Genomic DNA, 12,363 nt, shown 5'->3' on the forward strand with positions numbered 1-12,363 from the left:
AAGACTACTGGCACAGACGGAGTACCGGGCAAGGTGCTCAGAGCGTGCGCCCACCAGCTCGCCCCCACCTTTACCAGGATCTTCAACCTCTCCCTGGATCAGGCAGTCATCCCACACTGCCTCAAATCTTCCATAATAGTCCCGGTGCCGAAGAAGTCTCCCATCACCAGCCTGAACGATTACCGACCAGTGGCCCTCACTCCGGTAATCATGAAGTGTTTTGACAGCCTTGTTCCTCAGCACATCAAGGACCATCTCCCCCCAGACTTCGACTCCCACCAGTTTGCATACCGTGCAAACAGATCCACTGAGGACGCTGTAGTGTCTGCGCTGAACCACCTGGAGCAGCAGCAGAGCTACATCTGGATGCTCTTTGTGGATTACAGTTCTGCGTTTAACACAATAATCCCAGACAGACTATGCACAAAACTGGACACTATTGGCCTCCACCCTCTCACATGTGCCTGGATAAAGGAGTTCTAACAGACCGACCCCAGACTGTGAGACTAGGTCCCCACCTCTCCTCCACCCGCACGCTGAGCATCGGCTCCCCACAGGGCTTTGTGCTGAGCCCCCTCCTGTACTGCCTCTACACCCACGACTGCAGGCCAGCCCACAATGACAACCTCATCGTCAAGTTCGCTGACGACACTACAGTGGTCAGACTCATCTCCAGGGGTGATGAGGCTGCCTACAGGGAGGAGATCCTGAAGCTGGCTGCTTGGTGTTCCGAGAACAACCTCGCTCTCAACACCAAGAAAACCAGGGAGATTATCATCGACTTCAGGAGGCTCAGCACAGACCCAGCCCCCCTCTACATAAACGGCGAGTGTGTGGAGAGGGTCCACACCATCAGGTTTCTTAGTGTCATCATCTCGGCCGACATCTCCTGGTCAGAGAATATTATGTCAATCACCAAGAAGGCTCAGCAGCGGCTACACTTCCTGAGAATCCTCAGGAAGCACAAACTAAACTCCAACCTGCTGCTGACCTTCTACCGCTCATCCATCGAGAGCCTGCTGACATACTGCATCACAGTATGGTACGGCAGCTGCACTGTAGCAGACAGGGAGAGGCTACAGAGAGTTGTAAAGACAGCACAGAAGATCATTGGCTGCCCTCTCCCCCCCCTGATGGACATTTACACCTCCCGCTGCCTCAGCAGAGCCAGAAACATCATAAATGACAGTTCCCACCCTGGCTCTGATCTGTTTGCCCTGCTGCCCTCTGGGAGGCGCTACAGGTGCATCAGGACTAAAACAAACAGACTCAAAAACAGTTTCTTTCCAAAAGCAATAACTGCCCTGAACCCCTGTAGGACTGTATACTATACAGGTATATATACATCATACTTATATCTGCAAATAACTCAATGAGTGTGCATCTGTTTATTTCTGTAAATATTTTATACCTTAGATCTTTTATTTATTTATCTTCTATACTGCTCTTTTGCACTGACATTGGTGATGGCTAAATCTCATTGTATATGTGTATAATGACAATAAAAGGCATTCTATTCTATTCTATTCTAGTGATAAATTTGCCGTTGGACGCTAGCTACGGCTAAGTAGCTAGCTAACAGTGAAAGTTAGATGAAAGTTTTTAAACAACAAAATGTTGTTTAAAAAGATTAAAAATAAATATATATATCTTACCGTTAATGGTGTGAGTGTTTGCGTTGGAAGTGCACTTTGAAGTGCAGCTCGTACACCTGCGATGACCGCGCGCTCAATCTCCTCTGCTGGGAGAGAACCAGCCATGTTCGACGCCATCCAGAGAGACATTCACAGTAAAGACGCGTGTGCGAGCGCCTGTGTGTGTGCGCACGCGCGAGTGTTTCCCTACTAGCCTATTGGTTGAGGCTAAAAGGGGCGAGGTTAATTAGCATATATTCAAAACATTTAGGTTCAACATTTAGATTTAGATTTAACATTTAGATATAACACTTAACATTTAGATATAACACTTAACATTTAGATATAACATTTAACATTTAGATTTAGATTTAACATTTAGATATAGCATTTAACATTTAGATATAACATTTAACATTTAGATATAACATTTAACATTTAGATATAACATTTAACATTTAGATTTAGATTTAACATTTAGATATAACATTTAACATTTAGATATAACATTTAACATTTAGATTTAGATTTAACATTTAGATATAACATTTAACATTTAGATTTAGATTTAACATTTAGATATAACATTTAACATTTAGATATAACATTTAACATTTAGATATAACATTTAACATTTAGTTATAACATTTAACATTTAGATTTAACATTTAACATTTAGATTTAGATTTAACATTTAGATTTAACATTTAACATTTAGATTTAGATTTAACATTTAGATATAAGATTTAACATTTAGATTTAACATATAACATTTGGATTTAGATTTAAACATTTAGATTTAACATATAACATTTAGATTTAGATTTAAACATTTAGATTTAACATATAACATTTAGATTTAGATTTAAACATTTAGATTTAGATTTAACATTTAGATATAAGATTTAAAATTTAGATTTAGATGTTCTGTTTGACTATTATACATGTGGTTAAAAGTTATGTTAAATGTTGGAAAATGTAGGAAAAATGTGCTAAATGTGAGAAAAGTGAGATAAATAATGAAAATGTGTCAGCTACAACTTTTATACTGAATTTTTACACTTGGCGCCCCATACAAGTTATCAATCAGTGTAACTATAGTCTGCTTAGCACATACAAGGTGATTTATTAAACCGTTTGAAAATTAAAGTCTAAACATTTGTAACCAGGTGGTTCTGCATAGTGAGGGAGGCTGATCTTTCCGACGCTATGTGCAGTCGTGAAAGCATGGCAGGGCGTGTTTCCACCTCCGTGTTGCCCGCTCTGGCTGATCAAGGGGATTATAAACAGGTGCGTCGCTGCAGGGTTCTGGCGGTGTGGATTGGCAGCAGAACTGTGGAGTTTGTCGTTGGAGCCGCGGATGTCCCCCAGTCTGGCTGGTGAAGGTAATTGACATTGGCAGTTGAAGGCTGTGTGTGTGGTTGTTGACATCAAGCTGACGTTAATTGTTCCTCACCAGGCTGTGCTGAGGGGTGTTCGTGTGGGTGCTTGAAGGGAGCTGTGTGCAGGTAAGAGTTATGCGCAGCAGATGCGAACATGTATAATGATGGACAGGTTGGATGGCTAATTCTGTTCTTTGGTGTTAGATTACCCCAGTCCCTGCTATGTTCTTTAGCTTCTACTATGTTCTTTAGTCCCTGTTGTGTTTCTTTAGTTCTTCAGTTCTTTAGCGTCTTCAGCGTGACGCTAGGCTCTGTCATTTCAGTTGTTGCCTGCCACATCTCGTTATGCTGTAGACTAGCGATGTGACGTTCATGAACGAATCGATTCTTTTGAACGACTCCTTTAAATGAACGATGAGAACCGATTCACAGCTGTGAGCCGTTCATTTGTGAGTCATTCTTTTTATATACAAATTTTTGACACTGCCTTCATCAAATCAAATCAAACTTTATTTATAAAATGATTTTCATGCCATTGGCAACACAAAGTTTACATGATTAAAACATAAGAATAAAAACACTCAATGAAATCTTTCACACAGTCACACACACATCTACACATACACACGTATACCCCCCACCAACCCCCCCACCCCCTTCCAGCTAAAAATGACTGAATGAATATATAAGTAAACAGGAAGTAGTACAGTTGTGTCATGATCTGTGGTGTGGGGCTCAGTTTTTTCAGCTGCCCTGAACGCCTCATCTCCGCCAGCTCTTGATTAGGGCTGATGCGCTACACCTGTACCAAGCCCTATTTATACAGCTCTGTGACATTCCTCCAGCGCCAGATCGTCGTGGTTTCACCCTGCACGTATCCAGCCTCTGTTACCTGTCTGTTTCCCGTATTACCTGTCTGCCTGCCTGCCTGTTGACGACCCTGCGTTCCGGAACCTGGATATTCGCCTCTGCTCGTTCCCTCACTGGTAACTCTGCCTCCGCTAATATTTGGACCCCCTGTATGTTTGACCCCTGGACTGCTCTCTGGAATCTCCCTTTAGATCACGGACTTGGTTTTTGCTGCTCATCGGAAGACACGGATGCACCTGCCGCTGTCTTCCACCACCCGGACTCTCTGATCACCGTCAGTTTCAATATTACCTTGCTATTCGTCAGTCTGTTAAATAAACCTCCATTACCTATCCCTGGGTTTTCTGATAATTTATGAGTCCTCCTTGCTGGTACGTGACACAGTTGAGTAAAATGAAAATAAAATAAATAACATGTGACATCATAGAAGTCTGATGTCCAACACGCTCCATTTATGTGAAGCATCTATGGGCAGAGAGTATTGTTCGGAAACAAATACTGTGAGTTCTAACCAAAACATTTACTAGAATTTGCACTGACTGCTCAGGTTTATCCTTTTTTTATGTATAATTTTTCCTATAATTTTTATATCTTGTATGGTAGATTTCATATAGGTACATATTTTGATTGTCATTCTTATATATTGTGAAACAAGATATTGTGAGAACGATCCAGTCTTTTGAATGGCTCTTTGAAAGGAACGGCTCATCAAGATCCGGCTCCCTTCAAAGAGCCATAAATCCATCTCTACTGTAGACTATGGCGTTTATTCACTTCCAAAAGCAGCGCGCTCGAGAAACGCCAACGTGCATAAAAACAATGCACGTGCACGAGGATCACCGCTCGCGAGTACGTGATATGAGAGGGTAAATTAGTACCCGCGAGTAAAAACGCACGTCGCGAGGAGGCATGTCTGCATTGCGAGGGAATGACACAGTATTTGCAAGCAGAGAATCACCCTCATGAGAGCTCATCAGTCCACTGTGTTCACACATGTGGACCAATGTCCTCGCAGCAGCGACCCGCTCGCTCTTAGTTCTGTCACTGCATGTTCGGCTAAACAGCCCTCCCTCGCTCGACTGCTGGAGTTTTGAGACTCTGGAGGCGGAGACTGTGGCTGATGTGTCTCAAGCTCTGATTGGTCAGTTTAAATGCTCACACATTGCCAAGCTAGTATATTCAGGGGGTGTGTCCCAAACCGCGCACTTCTATACTTCGAACACTACATTTAAGAGCTTAGTGCGCTGACACAGAAATTTCAGTAAAACTCGGTGCACTGAAAGTACCCGGATGCTGCCCTAAACTCGGCCAAAAATCTAGTGTGAAACGATGGACACTACATGCACTAAACAGACGCCATCTTGCTGACGTAGCGGAAGGGGAGGGACTTTCAACCAGTTTTTCAGAGCTGGCAGCCACCAGTTCAGCGGTACCGATGCAGGCGGAGGGTATTTTCTACTGTTGTATGAAGATATTTGATCATAATTCTAATATAAACTGCAGCATGCTTCTTATCTCTTCTATCTCTGATGACAGTTATGGATCTGATCATTTGTTGGAGGTTGCAGTAGAGTTAGCAACGTATATGTTAGCAGTTTCATAGCCGATTTCGCGGATGTAGATGGGCTATAAGTGTTAAAAATGATTAATACTATAGGTTCCGTATGTTTGTTCATGATTGTTGAACCTCCAGATTAAGCACTGCGGGGTCTCTGGCGTAAACGAAATGGTCCCTGATCTGAAAACTGATTAGGAAACATCGCTGGTTTAGAGAACCTTCCGGTTTCCATGGTACCGCTTACGAAGCCGTAGCTGATTGTACATCACTTTAGATAAGCGTCTGCAAAGTACCCATAAAGTACATAATGTTTGCTTTTATATAACCTGCCATTCTGTGTTCACCGTAGGTCACTGTGGCATCAAACTACCGAGCCAGCAGTGGCACCGAGGCTTTTACCACCTGCGGGCTAAGACGCTGCTGTGGAGAAGAGGAGGCGGCAAGAGAGAAATGTTTTAATAAAAAGTTTAAATAAAATGTTTTCTGCATCCCTGTTTTAGCGTCTTCATTACTGCATTTCATATTTTAAATGATGGTTTCTAGTATAACCAGTTTCCTGTTGCCAGACGTGAACGGTATCAGTGTAAACACCAATAAAACAGATGTATAATGTAAAATACCTTAGTTCAGTTGAGATGTCTTTGCTTACTTAAAAGCTGTTTTTTAGTGTTTTAAATTGCGCTTTATACTAACAAGTATGGGGGAGACTTGCAAAGACACATGAACGTGTGCCGATGGTTTCTATCAACAGATTAATACAGTGGAGGCCACGGTTCTTTGTTTCACTAATGAGGCCTTTTAAAAGGCGTTTAATAGCATAAAAGTATGATGACATGCAAACACGTATGTTAACCTGATTTTGGATTTTGGAATTTGGAAGAAAAAAAGTATATTAACAGAGCGGCGCTGTTAAGCTGGTACGTCACTACCGGTAAGTGCAAAACGTTAGTGCTCAATTTGGATCAGGACTTACCCACGATAGTGTGCACTACAGAAGGTAGTGCTTAGTGCGCACTACGCACTACCTTCCAGTGCACTCATGTAAGTGCTCGGTTTGAGACACTCTCAGGGACTTTGTCCACCATAGCGGGAGCACAGTCTTGTTTACATGCTAATTTAGTGGACACAGAAATACGGCGAAAAAGATATTGAATAAGAGTACACATAGAATGCTCATTAATCGTAAAAAAATATGGCAGAACAAGTACACTTCTAGAGACTACATTTAAAAGTTTCAAGCTATTGTTTTTGATTCCTATACCACTGTAAAAGCCTCCTCTCCAAAAGGCAGCCAAACATAGATGGAACTTGATGCATGTATATCACTCAGATTTCACTTTATTGCCACTTGGCAAATCTAGCTAGCTGCCTCTCAATAAAAACTCATAGTCCAATGTGATAAACTCTGAATCTCCTAAATTAAACTGCTACTAGTTATTGGTACACAGTACCAAAAAAATGTGGTGTAATGCAAAAATCCTACAATAAAGTGTGGTTTAGTTTTTTGTAGTGTTTCAGTAAGATGCTAAATGAATATAATTTTAAAAGGCAGATTTTTTTTTTTTTTTTTTTTTTTTTTTAAGCAGATTTTACATGGAGAGGGGTTTTGTTTAAACCGACGATTTAAACACAATAAATCCCCAGTGGGAAATAAGAAGTAATATAAACAACTGTAGCTTAACATGCTTTATTTACCAGATAAACAGCACCTGTGCACCGAATTTCAAATGGCTTTAAGTTGGTTAAACTAGCTTTAGTTTTGCATAACTAATAAGTATTCACATTATATCTAATTGCATGTTTTTTCCAATGCATGTTAAACATTCAGTTGTTATACCTTAAAAAAATGTCATGTTTGATATGTGCTTCATAGTACATATCTTCAACTATGCTTTCATTTGTCAATAGCCAAGATGTCACCTGCTTGAACGGCTTCTGCATAAAATACAAAGTGGATTCAGCACTACACCACTGAATCTTGATTATCTGGAGTTTTTATGTCGCCAGAAGCTTTACGTCCAGAGGGGTATTGCACGAAACCAGAATAAAGAAATCCAGGATGATTAAGCAAGCCCAGCTTGACCTAGCTTGCGCGGCCTATCCTGGCTTAATTGGTTGCACGTTTGCTGAGCCAGGATGAGAAGGTGCGGCTAGGTTAAGCCAGGTGAAGATAGTTGGGATAAGTGCGTGTGCACGGCATACTGAAGCAGACCTCGCGATCGCTCACAGAATCACCGATGGGGAAATGGATAAAAGTCGCGCGTCCTACGTCACGGCTGCTGAACAACAGCTCCTGACGGAGTTCTCTGACGAAGTTAAGGATATTATAAGGAAAAAAGGCAATACCAATGCCATAAGTAAAGAACGCGAGAGAGCCTGGCAGACAATAGCCGACCGGCTCAATGCGTAAGTGGTCAAAAACTGTACAATTAATAAACAGTGCTCCACTGGAACTGTCATAATTAGGCTACAATTAAAGGAGTTACTTTTCAAATCCACTAACTGTTGTATACTTTAAGAGTGACAAGCAGGTGCATGTTACTCAGGAAATGTAGAGTATGATTAGGTGCAAACAATTATCCACAATGTGTCATTTAATCTATTTTCCTCATGTAACGTTTTTATCTATTTTATCTTTCTGTCCTTCATAAAGGACAAACCTGTCTGGCCATAAAAGGACCTGGCAGCAAGAAAAAATTAAATATAAGAACATTTTGCAGGCTGGTAAGTGACTCCAAAGTAGATAACCGTGAACAAATGAGGTGAATAGATGAGGTGTCTGCTGACATGTTCAATGTCTGTATGATTGTAGCAGTTAAAAAAAGGCCTATAGAACTGGCACAGGGGGCGACCCACCAAGCCAGGATGTGACTCCAGCAGATGAACTGGCACTCCATTTAAATAAAGGGAGGCCAGTGATGGAGGGGATCCAGGGAGGGACAATAACTAACTCTGTCCCAGCCACAGAAACTGTCCGCTTCATACAAGGTACACAAAGTACTGCAATTCTACTGCACATGGAACACAATCAAATATAATATAGTGTCTGACTCTGGATAACCTTGCAGTGTCTGGGAACACAATTACACTTTTGGAGCCACCAGAAGATGATCTGGTTAGTACAGTGTCTCGAAATCACAGGCTTGCTATGTTCTGTGAAATCTTAATCCAAGTTCTCTCGCTACATGTACACGGCAGGGGGAAGGCACATCTGCAGCTGCAGAATGCACATCTGCAGATGAAGAGACTGTGTCAGTGGAGTCCAGAAGGTTTGAGGCATGTCAGTTTTATGGGATTGGCCTGCTTATTTATTCCATGAAGGATATGAAGTCAGTGATGTGGTGCTAATAGAAAATGTGTAGCAGGACCCGGATGCTGCACAGTCTCCTAAGCGGCCTGGTAACATTGTGAGTATTGGCTAAAGTAAATCTACGTTATGCACAAATCCTGCTGTGCTAATTGACATTTCCTTTACAGACTTCACAAACTGTCGGAACACTTTATTCAGGGCACCTGGAGAGACAGATAGAGCTGGCAGATGTTAAAAGCTGACTCAAAAAGAGCAAGCTCCAAGGAATGGAGCTGGATCTTGAGATTAAACGCCGGACACTCAGAAAACTGCTGGAAATCCAGTAACCAAAAATCTGTATCTTTCAATGACATAGTCATCTCCAAAGGCCAGGGGATGTGAGCTGTCCCTGAAGACTCGTTCACGTCTGAATGCTCTTCTGAGGATGCGGGCTTCCTCGTCCAGCACATCCTCCGAAAAAGGGCAAGCCATTATGAAGAGGGACCAGGTGAAGGGGAGTTGGACCTGAATATTCTACATTGCCCTCGGCACGGATTTCTTTGAATACACCTTTGTAACCTCATCCGCTGTGTTTTGTAATCTCAATTAATGCAATAAAACACATATTTATAAAACCTCTGACAGCAATTTGACGAGCAGTCTTCATTAGAATAGCAATATAACACTTGGCCTGATGAAATCATGCACTTATGACCAAGTTGATATTGTGTGATGAAATCGTGATCCTGTATTTAAATAAAATGACTAAAAAAAAAAAAATTATATGCACTGCACTAGCACTGCATGACAGCACCTGGGTCTAACTGGACTCAAAAGCGGTCTGACTAACACTTAATTATGACGTCCCATCTTGTTTGAATTCATGCTTGTGTTGTTCTTACTCTCAAATGTAAGTCGCTTTGGATAAAAGCGTCTGCTAAATGACTGTAGAATAGAATAGAATAATAATACTACAACTCGAATCCATATAAAAAGGCTGTTGCGATTACGAACAGATTTCGATTAAATGTACAGTGACTGTATATGTAATATTTTAATACTGGATGATTGAAATGACGCGCCATACTTAGGAAGACCATGGACATGCTGTAAAACACATTAATTCCTCATAGAATTGACGTTGGACATGCAGGTGACTCGCTAGGATTAATCTTAGCCTGAGCAGTTAGCCTGGTCTGGAGCAGGCTAGCTGCAGCGGATAAATCACCACAGTAACTTGGCTGGGATTAGTTTGAGCTGCTTTCATGCAACTGACTTAGGGCTAAATTCAGCCAGGATAACCAACATATCCCGGCTTAATCCCTTATCTTGGTTTCGTGCAATACCCCTCCAGACACCCTATCTAATTATGTACAAATACCCATCGTTATCACAGAAGCTAATTTAGCCATTACAGTCATTTTAAAAAATATATTTATTCAGGAGCAGCAGGCAGTTTGTCATTTTTCCTTCCCCAAGGTTTATTTTTTATCATTTCATTATGCACACTGAAACTAATTTATTTACTTTATTGCTTTGCCCTGTTGTCTTATGTCATTAAAAAGTTTGTTTTTTGAAAAGTTTCACTTGTTTTCTTGTCCTGTGGTTCCAGTCCCACCAGTAGGTCAGGTGAGTTTTTAGTTAAACCAAGTTCTTACTCAGTGAGACATTTCATTTTACATTCAAAGCAAAGCAACTTTATTTGTAGAGCACAATTCAACAACATGCTGATTCAAAGGGCTTTACAAAGACATTAAAAACATAAGATTATATAAAGCTTAATTTAAAAAATAGATGAAAAGGTAAGAACATAAACTAAGCATGATCGCATCTTTTTTATTTTTTTATCCACCTTAAGAGAGACGGTGCAAATTTGGTCTTTTAAGTACAAACCACTGAAATGCAGCTGAGAGATATAATCCTGTCTGAAGGGGATCTTTGGTGTTGTCTGCATTGTCTTTGACTTTAAGTCCATACTGCTGGGACATTTCATGCTACCACATGGCTGGCTTTAATAGATGAAAGTAAGCCGTATCAACCTAATCATTTAACCTTATGAAAGTGAATTGTAAGGACGGTTATCAGTAAGAAATATAGAGGCTATCGAGGAACATGTCTGACCTTCAATAAGTGCTAGCTTGTTGGCTGAGATGAATATTTTCCTCCAAAAATGTATGAAATTATTGTGCTGGTTACACTTATTTAATCTATTGTCAAACATGACTTGATCAACACTTAAATCAACATTAACTTAATAATACATTCACTGACAAAAGTGTATGTGCAGAAATAATATGTTTATTTAGTTTTCACCCTCAGTAATCCCATCGCTGCTGTCTGTTCTGTAGTAGAGTCTAGCAGCGTCGGGTTTGTTAATGAAAGCAGTGAACTATTAATGGAGTCTGGTAGCAGCACCTGCAGCAGCTTCCTCACACTGGATCATGTTCAGTGTTTGACTCCCACTTTCTTATCACTGATCAATAAGCCAACACTGATCAATACACACTGTGGGAGAAACCAACTAAACAAATATTCTTCTGTTTCTGCAGCGTATCATGTTTAGTTGTGAGACCTGGTTATACATTTATATTAACTTGGCAGTTCCAGGATTTTCCAGTTCATGATAGACTTAAGTTTTTTTTTACCCCAAATCAGCAAATATCGATAATCTAACATGATAATCGATTCTAGAACATAAAAAGCTGGTATTGGTGACTTCCGGGTGGCGCACGACTGGGATGGACGCATATTTTGGTGTCCCTACTGTCGGTGATTAAAAATACCTCCTGGTGATGTAATAACTTTATGCTACACTTAAAATCATAACGTTTTGAGGAGAAAAATGCCAAAAGGCTCGAGAACTGACAAGAAAATGCCCAAACAACAAGAAAACGTCGACCAAACGGGAGAGGGCAGCGATAACGATGCTAACTCTGCTCCAAGAGATACTAACATGGCCGCCCACCATGGTAAGCTGTTAGAGGCCCTGACACTGTTTTTGAACGACCTATGGGACTTTAAAAAAGATATCAAGCACGAACTGGGTGACTTTAAAAACGAAGTGAGGTCGTCTATGAAAGAGGACTTAAGTGAATTCAAAGAAGATGTACGACGCGAACTGCAAACTCAGAATGCTATCATTACTGCGGCCCAAACACGTATAGCAGACCTCGAGGCGGTGTGTCTTGAAATGAAAGATACATTGCTTACTACGATGAAGCAAAACCGTGAAATGCACCTTAAGATTGTCGACTTGGAGAGTCGTGGCCGGAGAAACAACCTACGAATCTACGGGGTGCCAGAAGAGAAAGAGGGGAAATCCACCCCCGATTTTGTCTCAGAACTGCTGAAAACACACCTCAAGCTACCGGACGGAGTTCAACTTCAAATTCAGCGAGCGCACAGAGCGTTGATCCCTAAACCAGCTCCCACTGCACCCCCAAGATCAATAATTGTTAATTTCCTCCAGTTTCAAGTTAAAGAACTGGTGCTCAGGAAAGCATGGCAACAGAAGATCGAGCTGGAAGGTAAACGTCTCTACTTTGATAACGACTATGCGTCCGAAATCATGGAAAAACGCAAGGCATATGGACCAATAAAAGCGAAGCTGAAGGAGAAGGGTGTTAGATT

General features: G+C 41.1%; 1 protein-coding gene across 1 annotated transcript in view; it reads right to left on the minus strand.

Annotated features, from left to right (window-relative positions):
- Positions 1-11,193, minus strand: part of LOC121640441 — a 292,781-nt gene extending 281,588 nt beyond the window's left edge. The window contains exon 1 of the mRNA XM_041986196.1: positions 11,047-11,193. The gene's annotated coding sequence lies outside the window, so the exon portion shown is untranslated. The remainder of the gene's footprint in view (positions 1-11,046) is intronic.
- Between the last annotated feature and the right edge of the window lie 1,170 nt (positions 11,194-12,363).

The sequence above is a fragment of the Melanotaenia boesemani genome, chromosome 5 (assembly GCF_017639745.1).
Source record: "Melanotaenia boesemani isolate fMelBoe1 chromosome 5, fMelBoe1.pri, whole genome shotgun sequence".
Taxonomy (NCBI): domain Eukaryota; kingdom Metazoa; phylum Chordata; class Actinopteri; order Atheriniformes; family Melanotaeniidae; genus Melanotaenia; species Melanotaenia boesemani.